Below are 16904 nucleotides of genomic sequence, written 5' to 3' on the forward strand. Positions count from 1 at the left end.
TCGATATCCTTTTTCTGTCAGTTAAGATTCTTATCTTAACTCCGCACGCGGCAATTATTGGATGCAAGAATCTTTCTGTGCGGTGAAAAAAGTAAATTGGTTTGTCTCTATCTGTGTTTGAGAAATTTTTATATTCTTATTCTTATCACTAATCACTGATAAGCGAAGATCACCCAATGATCTTCGGTACGAAATACTTGGCAATGAAGAGGACAGAGACAGACATTTAACTGCAATGTGGTGGAGAAGCCTTCAATTGTTTTCAGTTGTTTAGTTCAACTATTTTGTGTTGTTGCAACAATTTGTAGGCTCATAGACGATAAGCCAGTCAAGCGGTTTGCAATTCTTGAGTGGGTGCGAATTCAATTTTGATGTTTTATTAGTTGAGGGTTGACTACAATTCAAAGAAGAAAAGAGCAAGAAAAGCTAAGAGTGTATTTTTGCGCCACTATGTTAATAGCTGTTACTATGTTAACCAGTCACTGGGCCATGACTGCTTAACTTTACTCGTCTTTTCATCGATTTCCGTGACTGGAGCTCTTGAAGCCTAGTGACTAAAAAGCTCACTGGTGACATCACAAAACGACTCAGCAACGCAAAAACAACCACTGAGCTCACTGGTGTCCCACAAGAATGTTTAGGGACCTCTTCAGTGACGCAAAAATGCGCTCTAGCATTTCCGTTCATATTTTTTCTTTGAACTCTTGGAAATGGACAAATGAATAGTCAAACATAACCATCATACTAAAAACAAAATTGATACCAAAACTTCTATTATCTTAAATCCTATGCATCATTAGCAAAATTACAATCTAATTTCACTTTTATTTCTTACTTAAATTTATGTTACATCATTCCATAAATTGAATTTTGACACACTTCCTCATTTTACTTATTTCATTCCCACTAATTTTGATTGTAAATGTGCTTTCACGCTGATACTCTAAATGCTCGTTTTTTTTATTATAAAGGTGCTTTCATATTGATACTTAAAACGCTAGTTGACTGTTCCTATGCCCTAGTCCCTGGAGGCATTGTAAAGCAAAATCTACTGGGGTTGCGAGAGTTCTCGTGAAACTTATTCTATTAAGGTTGAGATAAACAGATTAGATGATATAGCTGTCTTATTTTTTTTCCATTACTACTACTAATAACTTATTGTTTTTATTGTTTTATTGTTTTTCCATTACTACGACTAACCACTCACCCCAGCACCAAGCCGCCTGAGGCCAACACAACTACGCACGTTCCTCCTACATCCCAATCTATTAAAAGCCCCCCGTTTTACACCCTCTCACGAAGTTTCCATTTCCTGTAAATCTTTTTTTATGACGTCCTCCCACCCCAGACGAGGACGACTTGCTTTCCGTTTAGACCTAGATGGTTGGCCGAAAAGGACCATCTTCGGCAATCTGTCATAGGCCTTGTCTTCGGCAATATGTCCTATCCTTCGGCCCTAGAGAGCGGTATTGAACCACATTTTTCATACAGCCTATTGTTTGAAATACAGTCAGTCAGCCGGGTACCCAGAACAATCCTTAAACAATTTCTCTGGAAAACATCTAGCAAATCTTCATCTGCTTTTCGGAGCGCCCATGCTTCAGAGCCATATTTAACCACTGTCATCACTGTAGCTTCTAATATTCTAATCTTGGTTTGCAGACTTATCTTCCTATTCTTCAAACTTTTTTTAACTGTGAAAAAACACCCTGAGCCTTGGCTATTCTACTTTTGACATCTTCACTGCTCCCACCATCTTTAATGATAATAATAACAAGGTAAGTGAAGCTGTCCACCTGATCAATCTTTTCATTACCTAACTTCACCTTTTCATCTTCACTTATTCCTAGCCTTAGTGACCTAGTCTTCTTAACATTAATTTTCAAACCTGTTCTAGCACCCTCAACTCGCAAAAACTCTAAAACTTCATTCATTTTGCTCACATTTTCATCTCGGATGCTTAAATCATCAGCATAATCTAAGTCCAGGAGACTTTTTCCTCCCCATTTTATTCCTTGGTCTCCCATTGCCTTTCCTGTGCTCCTTAAAACAAAGTCCATCAAAATAATCCATATAAAGGGAGATAGAACACAACCCTGCTTAACTCCTGATTTAATACAAAACCAACTGCTAACCTCATATCCTACCTTAACCGCAGCAGTGTTATTCTCGTTCATAGCACTAATCATTTTAATGTTTTTGTCTGACATACCATACAAGGATAAAACCTTTACTAAAGCTCTTTTCAACAGAATAAAATGCTTGCTCATAATCTATAAAACTGAGGACCAAAGGTGTTTGAAAACTCAGGCACTTCTCAATTATTAACCTAAGCGTGAAAATTTGGTCGACACATCCTCTAACTTTTCTAAAACAGTACTGTTCTTCTCTTAAAATTTTGTCTACGGCATCTCTCAGTCTAAAAAGTATCGCCAAATAAATTATTTCAAAGAGTTAGTGTCTGAACCACTATTAATTGTGTTTATCATAGGGTCACCAATAGCTACGATCTATGTTCGTGGCATTCTCTTCAGCATTTTCGGAGAAAAGAAAAGTTTCAATCACCTGAATGCACTGTAATAATCCAGATAGTCCATTTTATGGAAAAAACTGGATGAAAAACTCTCAATGTAGACAAGTATTGCTGTCCTTTTTTCCCGGTTTCTCAAAAGAAAAAAAAACTGAATGTTTTTCCTCTTTTCTTTTTCCGTTCCTTTTTCACGCTATGAACAAAGACTGCTCAGAATAAAAGAGAAGTATTACTCTGTGGGACGAGTTCCCATTTTATACAGTAAGCACCATTTCCGTTTTAGCGGGTTTTTAAAGGGGGGCTGGAAAGTTGACAAGAGTGGAAGTGCTGCGCAAAGCCGGAAATCAGCACCGACTAAGTAAAATCAAAATTTCTTTTTTATAGTTGATAGATGGCATTAGATTCGACACTTCATGTCGGAGAATTTAAAGATGCGGGAAACCACGCGGGGGTGATCCCAAGCGGATTGGCCAATATTTCCAATTTGAAAAGCTTGTTGATATGAGCACGAGCGACGCGAAGCGTCGCGAGCGGCAATCTTTTGGAAAATGACACTTTTTATACAAAATTGACACTATTTTGCCACCCAAAGTGGCACCAAAAAAACCTGGGGAGTGGCAACCCTGCCAGAAGCAGAAGCCAACAAAAATAAGGATAAGACCAAGAAAAGTTTAGCCTTCTGAATATTTGCTTGAGACTCATTTGGTTTGAATTTACAACAACTTCCTGTGCATAGGCCTTCAAATTTTTGGTCAATATATACCAAATCATATTATTGAGTTAGGAATAAAGTGAATACGCTATTCGATGCCTTTTTTATGCTGATTACAAATATAATAAGCATTTCTATTGGAAATGAATTTCAGCCCCCCCCCCTATATATGCCAATTCAGGGTTGGGTTGGGCTCGGTATGGCCTATATAGGGGGGGGGGGGCTGAAATTAATTTCCGATAGAAATACTTATTATATTTGTAATCAGCATAAAAAAAGGCATCAAATGGTGTATTCACTTTATTTGAAACTCAATAATATGATTTGGTATATATTGACCAGTTAGTTTAGGTATAGCCTTTATAGGGGGGGGGGGCTGAAATTCATTTCCGATAGAAATGCTTATTATATTCGTAATAAGCAAAAAAAAAGGCATCGAATGGTGTATTCACTTTATTTGAAACTAAATAATATTATTTGGTATATATTGACCATGGGTAAATATCTACCAAATCATATTTTTGAGTTAGGACTAAAGTGAATACACCATTTGATGCCTTTTTTATGCTGATTACAAATATAATAAGCATTTCTATTGGAAATGAATTTCAGCCCCCCCTCTATATGCCAATTCAGGGTTAGGTTAGGTATAGCCTATATAGGGGGGGGCTGAAATTCATTTCCGATAGAAATGCTTATTATATTTGTAATCAGCATAAAAAAAGGTATCGAATGGTGTATTCACTTTATTTGAAACTCAATAATATGATTTGGTATATATTGACCCAAATATGAACATAACTGTCAAAAACATGAACAAAACTATGAAAAGGAGCATAAAACTTGCAATCTAAAAATATCTCTTTTTGTTCTAGCATGTCTCATTCTGGAGAGCTGCTTTTCTTAACCTTTACCACTACCTCTTTTGGATTGCTACCCTAGTGCTTTACATGTTGACAGCCCCTACCCTAGATAGACTAACATCAGTACAGAGAGTATAAACACTACCACCTCCCAAGTTGATTAGAAGAAAGTTCAAAGAAGGTAAGTTGAACAGCTCAAATGACCCAGACAAGAATTTTGCTTTCATAACACAAAGACTGTCCAAGGCCATCAAAGGTGTGGAGGTTGATACTTGAAAATTCTTCCTGGGGCATCATTAAGGACCTTGATCCATCTTGGTTGCCTAAGTTTCATTTATGTAACTCAACTAATTTACAAGATAGCAAAAAACCCATCATCTAGATTACCAAAAGTATAGGTTGACTGATAAATACTTCTGATTTGTTGTAAATGAAAGCTTCTTTATTTTACCTCAAATATAGGCTATATACACATATAATTGTTATGAAAACCACACATTTCTCTAAGATCACTAAGATCCCAGCAATAACATGGCATATTAAGATGACTGTTTCTGGAACACTGAACTCTGGTTCAGTATTATCAATATATTTCTTATTTTATGCTGTTCTGATATGTAAATATCAATGTTTATGAACAAAGTATCAAGCTCCCCTCCTTCCCCAATGGTCCTAGATGATCCCCAGGGTAGGCTAGATACAAAACTAAAAAAAAAACACCAGTTAAACTGTTTCTTTACAATAAGTAGCATATTTCCATTAACCAGATTATCATGTTTCCTTCCATTCTTATCCATATTTTCAAATTGTTTTTAAATAGTATGTTCACCTAATTGACCTCAAATTCTTTTGAGATATGTTCAGAAAGTCAACTGAAAAAGTTCATGGCAGAAAAGCAGTTGAAATGGCAGAGAATTCAAAATGCAGTATGGTACTTGTATGATATACCCACTACTTCTGATATGTTTCTCTGACACTCAATCCTAATAAAATTGACCAAAGTAAGATAAAAATATATTACTTTAGAAACAAATTTGGGCTTTATATTTGCACATTCGGGGGGGGGGGGAAAAGTATAACAGGGGTGCATGCATAATGTGTTAGGTACAATTATTCTGCATATCATAGGCAGTGCACTAGCCCCGCCTAAGTAAAGAACAGTGTGGGCACAATGTGTTTTTTTTTCTCCATACCTGGGCACTTTGTATTGAAGGAGTTGTCATAGAAACTTTGAAAAGGGCTCATTTGATTGGAAATTGGAGTAGCTAGTGCCGTTTTTAATAGTTTAAAGTGATTAGAGGGCAAATAGTCCCCCCCCCCACGCCCATCATTCCCTAAAACACATCCGGTCAAAACTTTGAGAAAGCCATTTTGTTCAGCATAGTTGATTTCCACATAGAAAATATGTTTTTGAGGAGGACAATCCCCCACAACCCTCAGGGCAAGGGTTTTAAGTTATGCCCTGGGGGCATATAAGGTTTTTATAGAAGGCATTGTCATAGAAACTTCAAAACAGGCTCATTCGATTGGAAATTCAAAGGGCTAGTGCCCTTTTTAATAGTCAAAAGTTATTGGAGGGCAATAGCCCCCCCCCCCTCCATGCCCATTATTCCCCCAGACACATCCAATCAAAATTTTGATATAGCCATTTTGTTCAGCATAGTTGATATCCAGATAGAAAATATGTTTTTGAGGAGGACACTCCCAGGGTTCAGACTCGCCTATAAATTCCTATATTTTAATGCACTCCTATAAAATGCCTATATTTTGGCTAAAATCCTATTATTCCTATATTTTTGGCTGAAGAGCACCAAGAACATTGCTTATGATTTGCAATTTTCACTGCTTGTTAAGTAAGCCAAGATGTGCTTTTCTTTGCTTTTGACTCTGCTTGTAAACTGTGCTGTCCTTGGTGTGGATCAATAATTAAATACAACTGTTGAGCTGTTTGAACTTAACTAATGCTTTGTGTTGGGTTTAGTAAGCTGCTTCTGCCTGGCCTTTGCTGTTGTGTTGACTTAGTAGCCTATGTTTTGTTTTTTGTCATGTTGGGCCTGTCTGAAATGAGCAAAGATCAGTATATAAGCTAGCAGTCTTGGCTTAATGAGACTGTGAGTTCTCGCAACTTATGTGTTTCCTGGCTGAATGCTATAAAAGGCTGATGCAAATACAGCCCAGTTTTAGACATATCCACATTTTTTCTTTTTATGGCCTTTTAATTGCAGGATGCTATTTTGCAGGTGATGCTTGGTAATTAAGTATGAGGCTTACCAAGTTCAATAGTTCATGGCTTTCTAAGACGGATTGCAGCAGTAGAAAGATTGGCAAATGGTGTAAGACTGGGAACAACCAGTACTTGTTCTTTTGCAAACTCTGCTTGAAAAATCTTGGTTGCAGAGCTGGGGTTGCTCAGCTAAACTAACATGTGTGATCTGCAGAACACAGAGCCACAGTTACTGCTCAACTACATCCACTACAGCTTCACCTGACCAGACAATCCTGAGTTGATGAAACAACCAAGAATAAACCATTAGTTGGTACAAACATGTTTTGTGAGCAGGATGCCACTTATAAAGCTGAGTTAATATGAGCACTTCAGATGGTACAGAGTTCTATGTCTGCTAACTCTTCAGACCATATTGTTGCAACCTTCCATGCGATGTTCCCCAGTAAAATATGTCCCTATGTGTGAAGAAACTCATGTATCTGATCACCAATGCTCTGCATCCTTACTGTAAGCAAATGCTTGTGAAGGACATTCAGTCATATTTTGTACTAGAATGTGACAAGACAACCTACAACGCTGGCATGAAAGAGTTACAGATACGTGTTTGATATTGGTCCTTATGCAGAAACAAAATCCAGAGCAGACATTTATGCACAAGTTTTATGGGCCATGTGACAAGTGATGATCTGTATAGGAAGATTATGTCAGTCATTGAGCAGAATCAGCTGCCACTTGAAAAACTGATCACACTTGGAAGTGACAGACCAAACGTCAACAAAAATGTTTGAAACAAGTTCAATGCCAAAAAAAAGAAAGTGACAGGAAAGGGAATGTTGAACATTGGTAATAGCAACATCCATATAATTCATAACACTTTCTTGAAAGGTCTTCAGGTGTTTGGAGAAGAAAGCTCCAACTTTGTTATTCTTGTGCATTCATTTTTGGATGGCTGGCCTGCATGTTGTGAAGAATATTGAAAGTGTCAAAAGAAAGTGGGAGTGCCAGAGAATGCTTTTATGAATCATGTCCCAAGCCGCTGGCTGACAATTGGACGTGCCCTTGCTAGAATCATGCAGTAGTGGCCAGCAGTCTGAACTTCATCCCGAGAGAGAAAAAACTGAATATTGTTCTGTCCACTCCCAAATTTCTGAAGATTGTGGCTTATATCAAAAGTGCAACGATGAAGGCCCAACTCGAGTTTGTTCTAGCTTCAGCGGAACGGATCATGAGTTTCACCCAACTGTTCCAGAAAGAAGAGCCTCTCATTCATGTTCTGCACTCATAGATCAAAAGACTAGTTGTGACGCTTTGCAGACGGATCTTTACTCCAGATTCTGTGACCAAGACTGAAAATTTCTCACCAGAAATGTTGAACCTTGCAGAAAAATTTGCAGAAAAGCCCATAGTTTCAGAAAATGTGGAACAAGCTTTTGGTGAGAAAGCAACACTGAAAAACAAGGCCATTTTCTATGTCAATGTGCGAAAACATTTTATTGCAGGTATTTGCCATATTTTGAACAAATGTCCTCTTGAAAAGGATGGTTTTCTAGAGGCTTTATGCTGTTTGAGTCAAATCAACATGAAGGATTCAAGAGGCATTGCAGACATAGCGGTTGTGGCACATGAGATTGCAATTGGAGTAAGCTCAGACGTTGCCCAGGCTGAGTGACTGCTTTTGTGAACGGAAACTGGACCCCGTGAGGACATTACTTGGATCAATCATTTTTGGAGCCATTATTTTTACTGGTGAATGAGCACGGGGACAGCAAGTACCCGGAACTTACCAAGCTTATCAAAGCAGTGCTGACGTTCTCGCATGGCAGCGTAGATGTTGAGCATGGGTTCTCGCGTTCTGGTAGGATTCTTGGTGAAGACCAGGCCTTGATGTCTGAACGCGTTCTGGATGCGAGACTCATGGTATATGCCACATTGAGGCTTTATGGAGGAAAACCAGAACAGTTTGTTATTACAAAAGAGCTGTTGAATCTTGCTTGTTCTGCATGGTCTTGGTATCAACAGTATCTGGATGGAAAGAAAAAAAAGAGCTATCCAAGAAGAAGAAATCAGCTTTTGAAGAGGTCAATAAGCGGAAGTTGCAGGAGGTCCACAACAAAAAGAAAGAAATAGAAGACCTGGAAAGCAAAAAGAAAAAACTTAGAGCATCAGAGCAAGAAAAGAGAACAGTAGCAGATACTCTACTTCAGGAAGCAACCTACAGAATGAAGAAGGCTGCTGAGTCCAAGAGTTCCATAGACATTGCCCTAGCTGTTTCTTTGCTTGAATGAGCTGTGAAGTCCAGAACAAGGGAAAGAGAGCAGATGGTGGAATCTGCGAGAATGGAGCAGTCTCTTGCAAAGAAAAAAACTGACCTCATATCTAAATTGATGCCCAAGAAGCAGCAATAGTGATTCCAAATATTTTACCTGTATCAGTCAATCATTGGCACAGCATGTGTATCTGATTTTTTATTGTTTTTTACTATTTGTACAGTTTGTATTTGAAATAAAAAAATGAAATAAATAAATAAATGCAAAAATTCAGTAAATGACGAATTTATGTGACAAGGCATCGTACACCATCTACCACAGATCTGATCCCAAGGACTTCCTAATCCCATATTTGACCTATATTTGGGCCCGGGAAGTCCTATAAAAATAGGACAGAGCCTATAATTTGAAACAAACCGACCTGTCCAAACCCTGCACTCCCCCACCACCCTCAGGGCAAGGGTTTTAAGTTATGCTCTGGGGGAATACAAGGTTTTTATAGAAGGTGTTGTTGTAGAAACTTCAAAACAGGCTCATTCAATTGGAAATTCAAAGGGCTAGTGCCCTTTTTAAAATAGTTGAAAGTGATTGGAGGGTAACTAGCCCCTCCCCATGCCCATCATTCCCCCTAACACATCCAATCGAAATTTTGAAAGATCCATTTTGCTCAGCATAGTTGTTTTCCAGATAGAAAATATGTTTTTGAGGAGGACACTCCCACACAACCCTCAGGGCAAGGGTTTTAAGTTATGCCCTGGGGGATATAAGGTTTTTATAGAAGGCATTGTTGTAGGAACTTCAAATGGGCTCAATTGAATGGAAATTCAAAGGGCTAATGCCCTTTTTAATAGTCATAAGTGATTGCAGGGCATCTAGCCCCTCCCCCACGCCCTTCGTTCCCCCAAACGCATCCAATTAAAATTTTGAGATAGCCATTTTTTTCAGCATAGTTGATTTCCAGATAGAAAATATGTTTTTGAGGAGGACACTCCCCCACAACCCTCAGGGCAGCGGGTTTAATTTATGGCCAGGGGGTTTTTAAGATTTTTATAGAAGGTGTTGTCATAGAAACTTCAAAACAGGCTCATTCAATTGGAAATTCAAAGGGCTTGTGCCCTTTTTAATAGTCAAAATTTATTGGTGGGCAACTAGCCCCCCCCCCCTCCCCGCCCATCATTCCCTCAGACACATCCAATCAAAATTTTGAGATAACCATTTTGTTCAGCATAGTTGATTTCCAGATAGAAAATATGTTTTTGAGGAGGACACTCCCCCACAACCCTCAGGGCAAGGGTTTTACGTTATGCCCTGGGGGCATATAAGGTTTTTATAGAAGATGTTGTGGTAGAAACTTCAAAACAGGCTCATTTGATTAGAAATTCAAAGGGCTAGTGCCCTTTTTAATAGTCGAAAGTGATTGGAGGGTAACTAGCCCCTCCATGCCCATCATTCCCCCTAACACATCCAATCAAAATTTTGAGAGATCCATTTTGCTCAGCATAGTTGATTTCCAGATAGAAAATATTTTTTTGAGGAGGACACTCCCCCAGAACCCTCAGGGCAAGGGTTTTACATTATGCCCTGGGGGCATATAAGATTTTATAGAAGGTGTTGTCGTAGAAACTTCAAAACAAGCTCATTCGATTTGAAATTCAAAGGGCTAGTGCCCTTTTTAATAGTCGAAAGTGATTGGAGGGTAACTAGCCCCCTCCCATGCCCATCATTCCCCCTTACACATCCAATCAAAATTTTTAGATAACCATTTTGATCAGCATAGTTGATTTCCAGATAGAAAATATGTTTTTGAGGAGGACACTCCTCCACAACCCTCAGGGCAAGGGTTTTAAGTTATGCCCTGGGGGCAAATAAGGTTGATATAGAAGGCATTGTTGTATGAACTTCAAAAAGGGCTCAATTGAATAGAAATTCAAAGGGCTTATGCCCTTTTTAATAGTCATAAGTGATTGGAGGGTAGCTAGCCCCCCCACGCCCATCATTTTCCCAAACACATCCAATTAAAATTTTGAGATAGCCATTTTTTTCAGCATAGTTGATTTCCTGATAGAAAATATGTTTTTGAGGAGAGCACTCCCCCACAACCCTCAGGGCAAGGGTTTTAAGTTATGCCCTGGGGGCATAGGGTGAATCAGGGAAAGTCCGACAGTGGGGTAAGTCCGATACCGACCTTCAATTTGTCTATGGTCCATTGTATCTGTGGGAGGCTTTCATATTTTCTTCCATATTAGTAGCAGTAGGAAACAGTGCCATCAACTTCTGGTAGAGTTAGTACGCCTTCTGTTCAGAGGGTTTTGAAGTTTTTTGGACGGCGTTTTTTTAGGAACACAGGTAACAGACTTTACTTTAACTTATGCAGATTATAAAGTAAGAGAGATAGAGAATTTTTTTTCATTTCTTAGAAACTAGAAGACCAGGAGCATCTTCCTGATTTTTTAAAACAAGCTAATGTTATTAATTGAACAGATATGAGGGGTGTCGGTCTTACCCCCAAAAAAGCCCATCTGGGGAAAGTCCGACAGGTCGGTCTTACCCCCTACGGGGAAGTTTGGCTGGGGTGTCGGACTTACCCCATGTTACCAAAGATGGATATTTTAAATGGTAGAACAGATTCTAAGCTTTGGATAATAAAGGTTGAAGCCAGTAACCATCCTTAGATGGCTCTACTAACTTAGTGGAATGTAGTGTTGTGTTGATCATTCATGTATTGCAGTTCTGTGCCTGGTTTCGTTTATCTTTCTCCCTTGTAATTTTTTTTAGTCTTAACCTTTACTTGTGACCTGCCGTGCAAAAAGTGTAGCAAAGTAGAAATGCTACTTGGCATGTATCAAATTTGTTGGCAGATTTCGTCTGAAAATACCCTTTTTACATATAAAATAATTTTTGCTCAAAGAAAAGGTGTCAAAACACAAGTCGTGCTCCGCCGTGCAAAAAGTGGGATAGCATATTAGCAATGCTACTGGACAGTTTTCATGGCCTAGAAAAATTTGTTGGCATTTTGTTTTCAAAAATACCAGTGCTTCCACTATCCCCAAATTTTTGGGGATTTCTCCCAAAATCTGTCTTCTCATAAACATTCTCAAAATCGGTTCCCCAAAAATCCCCTTTCTTTCAGGGTTGCCACACCTAGTGAATTATCACTGACAACAATCCGCCCCTAGTAACTATTACTTTCAATTGACTTGAAATAATTTTTTCACTATTTTCAAAAGTTTATGTCTCAATTATTTACTACACATCAAAACCAGACATAGATCATTGAATTACTGACCTTTCTTCATATGCTATCAAAAGTATACTGACCTTTTTATAGTTGTAGTACAGTGATCAATGAATATTAAGAATGCAGTTGGGTGTGTATTATTTTTATAATACCAATATCATTGGAGTGTACAACTCAATCCATAAACTATCAGCAGTAAGCTATATACTGCATACTTGAGACTTTGAATACTATACACCATTAGCAGTATTAGAGTAAATATGAGACAGTACTTTAATATGATTAAATATGATTAAGAAAACTATTGATATTTCTAACCGCAAGCTATACTAAGTTACATTTGTTACTTTTCTGAAAATTTTACCTATAGAAATACTTCTTGCTCAAAGAAAAGCTGTCAAATCACGGATTTTGCTGCTAAAGTGTTGGCAGCTTTGGGAATTCTGCTACTGGCAGTTTTGGAATTTTTTGCACACCTGCTTGTGACAGGTTTTCGAATACATTCATCAATTCATTCATAATTCCCCTTCGAATAAATTCATCCATTCATTCATAATTCCTTTGTCTTTTCTAGATGCCTAGAAATTATGTTCGGAAAACACAACGCGGGGTTGGAGGAACATATGATGCAACTCAGCTACAAAACGCGCAAGCAGAGATATCTTCAAAGAGAATGTCTATGCTACAGACTTCGAAAGTATTTCAAATACCGCGCACTACCTTGCATGACCATCTTATGAAGAAGACAAAAGTCAAAAATACAGTTTGTGGTGGAGGGAGGAGTCAAGAAATTCTTGCTGAAATAGAAAAGAATATGGCTCAGGGTCTCCGAATACTTTGAAAAGTGGGGCATAGGTCTCAGCAAGCAGGAATTTTTTGACCAAGTCCAAGACTATCTCATCAAGAACAAAGTTCAAACTAGATTTAAGGACAACCGACCTGGTCATGACTGGTGGGTGTGGTTCAAGTGCCGAAACAAAATTTCACTAAAGAAACCTGACAGGTTAGAAAACAAAAGACTTTTGCAGCAATCTGACCCCTTCATAATGTATGGTTTTTATGAGCTGTTGTATGAAACTGCCACGGCGATGGATATTCTTGACAAGCCCCAGTGCTGGTTTAATTTGGATGAGGCATCTTTCTGCAGGGATCCTGGCAACACGAAAGTTGCTGGAGCCAAAGGCTCACCAGCCACTCATAGAACAGGTGGTAATGGACGTGAAAATACAACTGCCTTGGTTTGTATCAGTGCAAACGGAGAAAAATTCACACCTTTAATAGTTTTCTCTGCAAAGAATACCTGGACCTCATGGATACGTGTACATGGAGCTTACCCTGATGCATCTTACTCATCTACCAATAAAGGGTGGATGACGTCTGATCTCTTTATGAACTGGTTTGAATGCCAGTTTCTTTCTCATGTAAAGAGAAAGGCACTTCTCATCTCAGATGGACATGGCACACATGCTCTTGTAAAACGTGTAAAGCTTTCTCTTGCTCTAGCAAAACTTGCAAACGAAAATAACGTGACAATTCTCCAGCTAACTCCACATGCATCCCACATGCTTCAACCTCTCAATAAAGTGGTTTTCAAGGGAATGAAAGTGTCTTATGATCAGAATCTCTTGAAATGGCAGAGGGAGCACCCTGGCAACATTCTGTCAAAGAAGGATTTTGTATGTCTCTTATCAAAGGTATAGGATACCTATTTCACTCCTTGTCTGATTGAAAAGTTGTTCAAAGCAACTGGAATCTTTGATCAGAGTGTTCCAATGAGAGTAAACCCATCCATAATTGACCAAACCAAGTTTGAACCTACCAAGTTGAGATGCTATGCACAAATGAAAAAGGAGCAAGAGGAAAATTCAGGCACATCTTAAGTCACAACCACTGTCAACACTGAACTAGAAAAAATTACCTTTTCTGTTACCTTTAGTCCAAAGAAGTTGCTTGGCAACCAATCAAAAACTTTTGAAGAGATTCTTCTTGACTCAATCCAGTAGCCCGACCTACCATCAGTTTCAGGAATAGAAAAACGGAAAAAAATTGCTAGAGAGGCAGAAGTGATGACATCAAAAGAACATCTAGAGGTGCTTAAGAGAGAAGAAAATCTGAAAGCAAAAGGCAAAGGGAAGAAGAAAAGTTCAGATGGGAAGGGTATAAAATCGAAAAAAAAAAGTTTTTCCTAAGAGGGAAGTCAATAGAGATACGGGTGATAGCAAATCAGACATCAGCCTTGAACTTGGCTCTGATGAGGATGATCAGAGTATTCAAGATACTATTCAAGAAAGTGACAGCGATGACAAGGAGACACCCAGTAAGCAAAAGATTGTTCCCAATCTAAATGAGTACTATGCAGTTAGATACGATGCAAGGAATGACGAAGAAGGTTACATAGGAAGGGTTCTAGACTTTCCTGACGAGGGAAAAGTTAACCTCAAGTTTCTTCACTGCTTGAGCCTTGCCACCTAATCTTTCAATTGGCCAAAGAAAGACAATATCGATACTGTGGATGACAAATACATTTTGCAGGACCAGTAAACTTAGTGGGAAAACCGGACCATTTGAAATACCCCAAAACCGTCAAGTTATTGTATCGTACAAGGCAGTTACTAGCAAGCGTCAGTATATCTTTGTTTTATGCCCATACACGTAAGCTACAACATATATGAGTAACTTTTTGTATCTGGAGTCAAACCGTAATTTGTGTGATATGTTTTTCTTTTTTTAAATACAAGCAATCATTTACATTCAGTGATTTGTGCACCTTGGCTATGATACTTGTAACGTTTATCTTTTAGGTAAGTCCGACACTGTCGGAGTTACCCCACAGCAGCAGAAAAAAGTATGGTCTGGCCTTTTGATGCCAGTCAGTTTGACATAAAAATTGTTTGCTTATGGACTTATAGTGATTCCTCGATGCCCTTTAAGATGGTGAAGTCATATTATTTTTGACATATTGTTGAAAAAAGCTAGTAGGATATGTTGCACTTCCCCCAAAGCTGGGATAAGTCCAACATAGCAGACTGCACCAACTTTGAGACCTGGTGATGGGCTACAAGCACAGTATATGGGAAAATCAGAAAGTTAATAATATGGTAAATTTTTGTAAAAAAAAGGTTGATAGAAGATGATATGAGATACTCATAAAAAAAAATCTTGAGAGTCAATTTAACAAAAAAAAACATGTTAAGGTGTCGGACTTTCCCCGATTCACCCTATAAGGTTTTATAGAAGGCGTTGTCATAGAAACTTCAAAACAGTCTAATTCGATTGGAAATTCAAAGGGCTATTGCCCTCTTTAATAGTCAAAAGTGATTAGAGGGCAACTAGCCCCCCCCCACGTGTTTGAGGAGGACATTCCCCCACAACCCACAGGGCAAGGGTTATAAGTTATGCACTGGGGGCATATAAGGTTTTTATTAAAATCTTTGTTGTAGAAACTTGAAAAAAAAGCTCATTCGATTTGAAATTCAAAGGGCTAGTAGCCTACTCTTTTTAATGGACGAAAGTGATTAGTGATATTTTTTGTTGTTGTTTAGACCAGGGCACTTTGCATTGAAGGAGTTGTGATGGGAACTTCGAAAAGGGCTCATTCGATTGAAAATAGAAAGGTCTGATGCCCTTTTTAATAGTCAGAAATGATTGGAGGGCAACTAATCCTCCTTCCATTCCCACCCTCCCATTTTCCCATTATGATTAAAAACTAAATGTTGCCTTAAGATTAAATCAAAATGCACTGTGATAATGCTAATTCCCAATAAGGCATGTCAGCAGTATCCAAAGAAAAACTGAGGGTATTAGGTTCAAACTTTCAAGGCTACTTCTGCTCTTAAAATTCAACCAAATCAAAATAGCATAAGTGTATCCAAGCTATCAAAGAAAGTAAACAGATTTTTTTTGCGAATGGTATCAAGTTTTCATTTCAGGTCAACTAGAGGAGATATGAAACTAAATTAAACATTACTATTTGTGTCCGAATTTTTAAGAAGGTATATGTTGTTAAAAATTGCAGAAAATTTTTCTCCAGCATAGAAATAGCAAGCCAAACTATAAAGTCTTAAAAAACGAAAAGATTTAAAGTATTATTTTCTTTTTCCCTGAAAAGACTATGTCAATATAAAACGAACAGAAATTAATTAAAAAAACTTTTTCCACAAAATAAGTTTTTCAAAGAAAAGTAAAGAGCTCCATTAAACAAAAAGTGAGCAAAAATATAATCATATAATCTACCAAGCGTGAACCTACCACAAATCAGCGTCGATAAATAAATGAAACCCAAAACGAACAGAAATTACAATAAATAACCGAGTCAAACTCAAAACAAGCAGAAATTACCATAAGTTGGGTGCAAAACCCCTATGCCTTCTTAAGGCCAGAACGAAATTTGCACTTTACTGAAAAAATACAAATAAATGTGCATTGTCAGTTTAATATATATATATATATATATATATATATATATATACTGATATTTAGTAATCAAAATGATAATATTGTTTGATTTATGTAAGTTATAAAAGTAAAAATATTTATATTTTTTTCAGTAAAGTGCAAATTTTGTTCTGGCCTTGGGAAGGCATAGGGGTTTTGAACCCAACTTATGTTAATTTCTGCTCGTTTTGAGTTTGACTTGGTTATTTATTGTAATTTCTGTTCGTTTTGGGTTTCATTTATTTATTGATGCTGATTTGTGGTAGTTTCATGCTTGGTAGATTATCTGATTTTATTTTTGCTCATTTTTTGTTTAATGGAGTTCTTTACTTTTATTTAAAAAACTTATTTTGTGGGAAAAGTTTTTTAATTAATTATGTAGTAAGAATTGCTTTCTAACTTCATATTGTCCAAATATTTCCCCTGACCCCTTATGTGCAAATCTATAGCCCAATTATATATTTTCCATCTATTCTGTCACTTCTTTTTGTCTTGTCTCATGCTAAGCTGAAAGAAAATAACAAAAAAACAGTTCTATAATGGATCAATGAATGAACAGCTCAAGCAGTAGTGGGTTTATCTTACAAGTACCTGCAGTACCATAACAAACAAATCTTGAAAAAGAAAATCCTG

The 16904-nt window shown here is 37.7% G+C and overlaps 1 protein-coding gene across 5 annotated transcripts in view; it reads left to right on the forward strand.

Annotated features, from left to right (window-relative positions):
- Window positions 1-3103: 3103 nt before the first annotated feature.
- Window positions 3104-16904, forward strand: part of LOC148951219 (uncharacterized) — a 55611-nt gene continuing 41810 nt past the window's right edge. Inside the window, exons 1-2 of one of the 5 annotated variants that reach the window (XM_089090736.1) lie at window positions 3147-3235; window positions 4118-4286. The gene's annotated coding sequence lies outside the window, so the exon portion shown is untranslated. Of the gene's footprint in view, window positions 3236-4117; window positions 4287-16904 lie in introns of those variants that run through there. The other 4 variants (XM_089090738.1, XM_089090739.1, XM_089090737.1 and 1 more) reach the window with 4 other exon arrangements.

The sequence above is a fragment of the Artemia sp. Qi Xiang Cuo genome, chromosome 6, assembly GCF_049724085.1.
Source record: "Artemia sp. Qi Xiang Cuo chromosome 6, ASM4972408v1, whole genome shotgun sequence".
Taxonomy (NCBI): Eukaryota; Metazoa; Arthropoda; class Branchiopoda; order Anostraca; family Artemiidae; genus Artemia; species Artemia sp. Qi Xiang Cuo.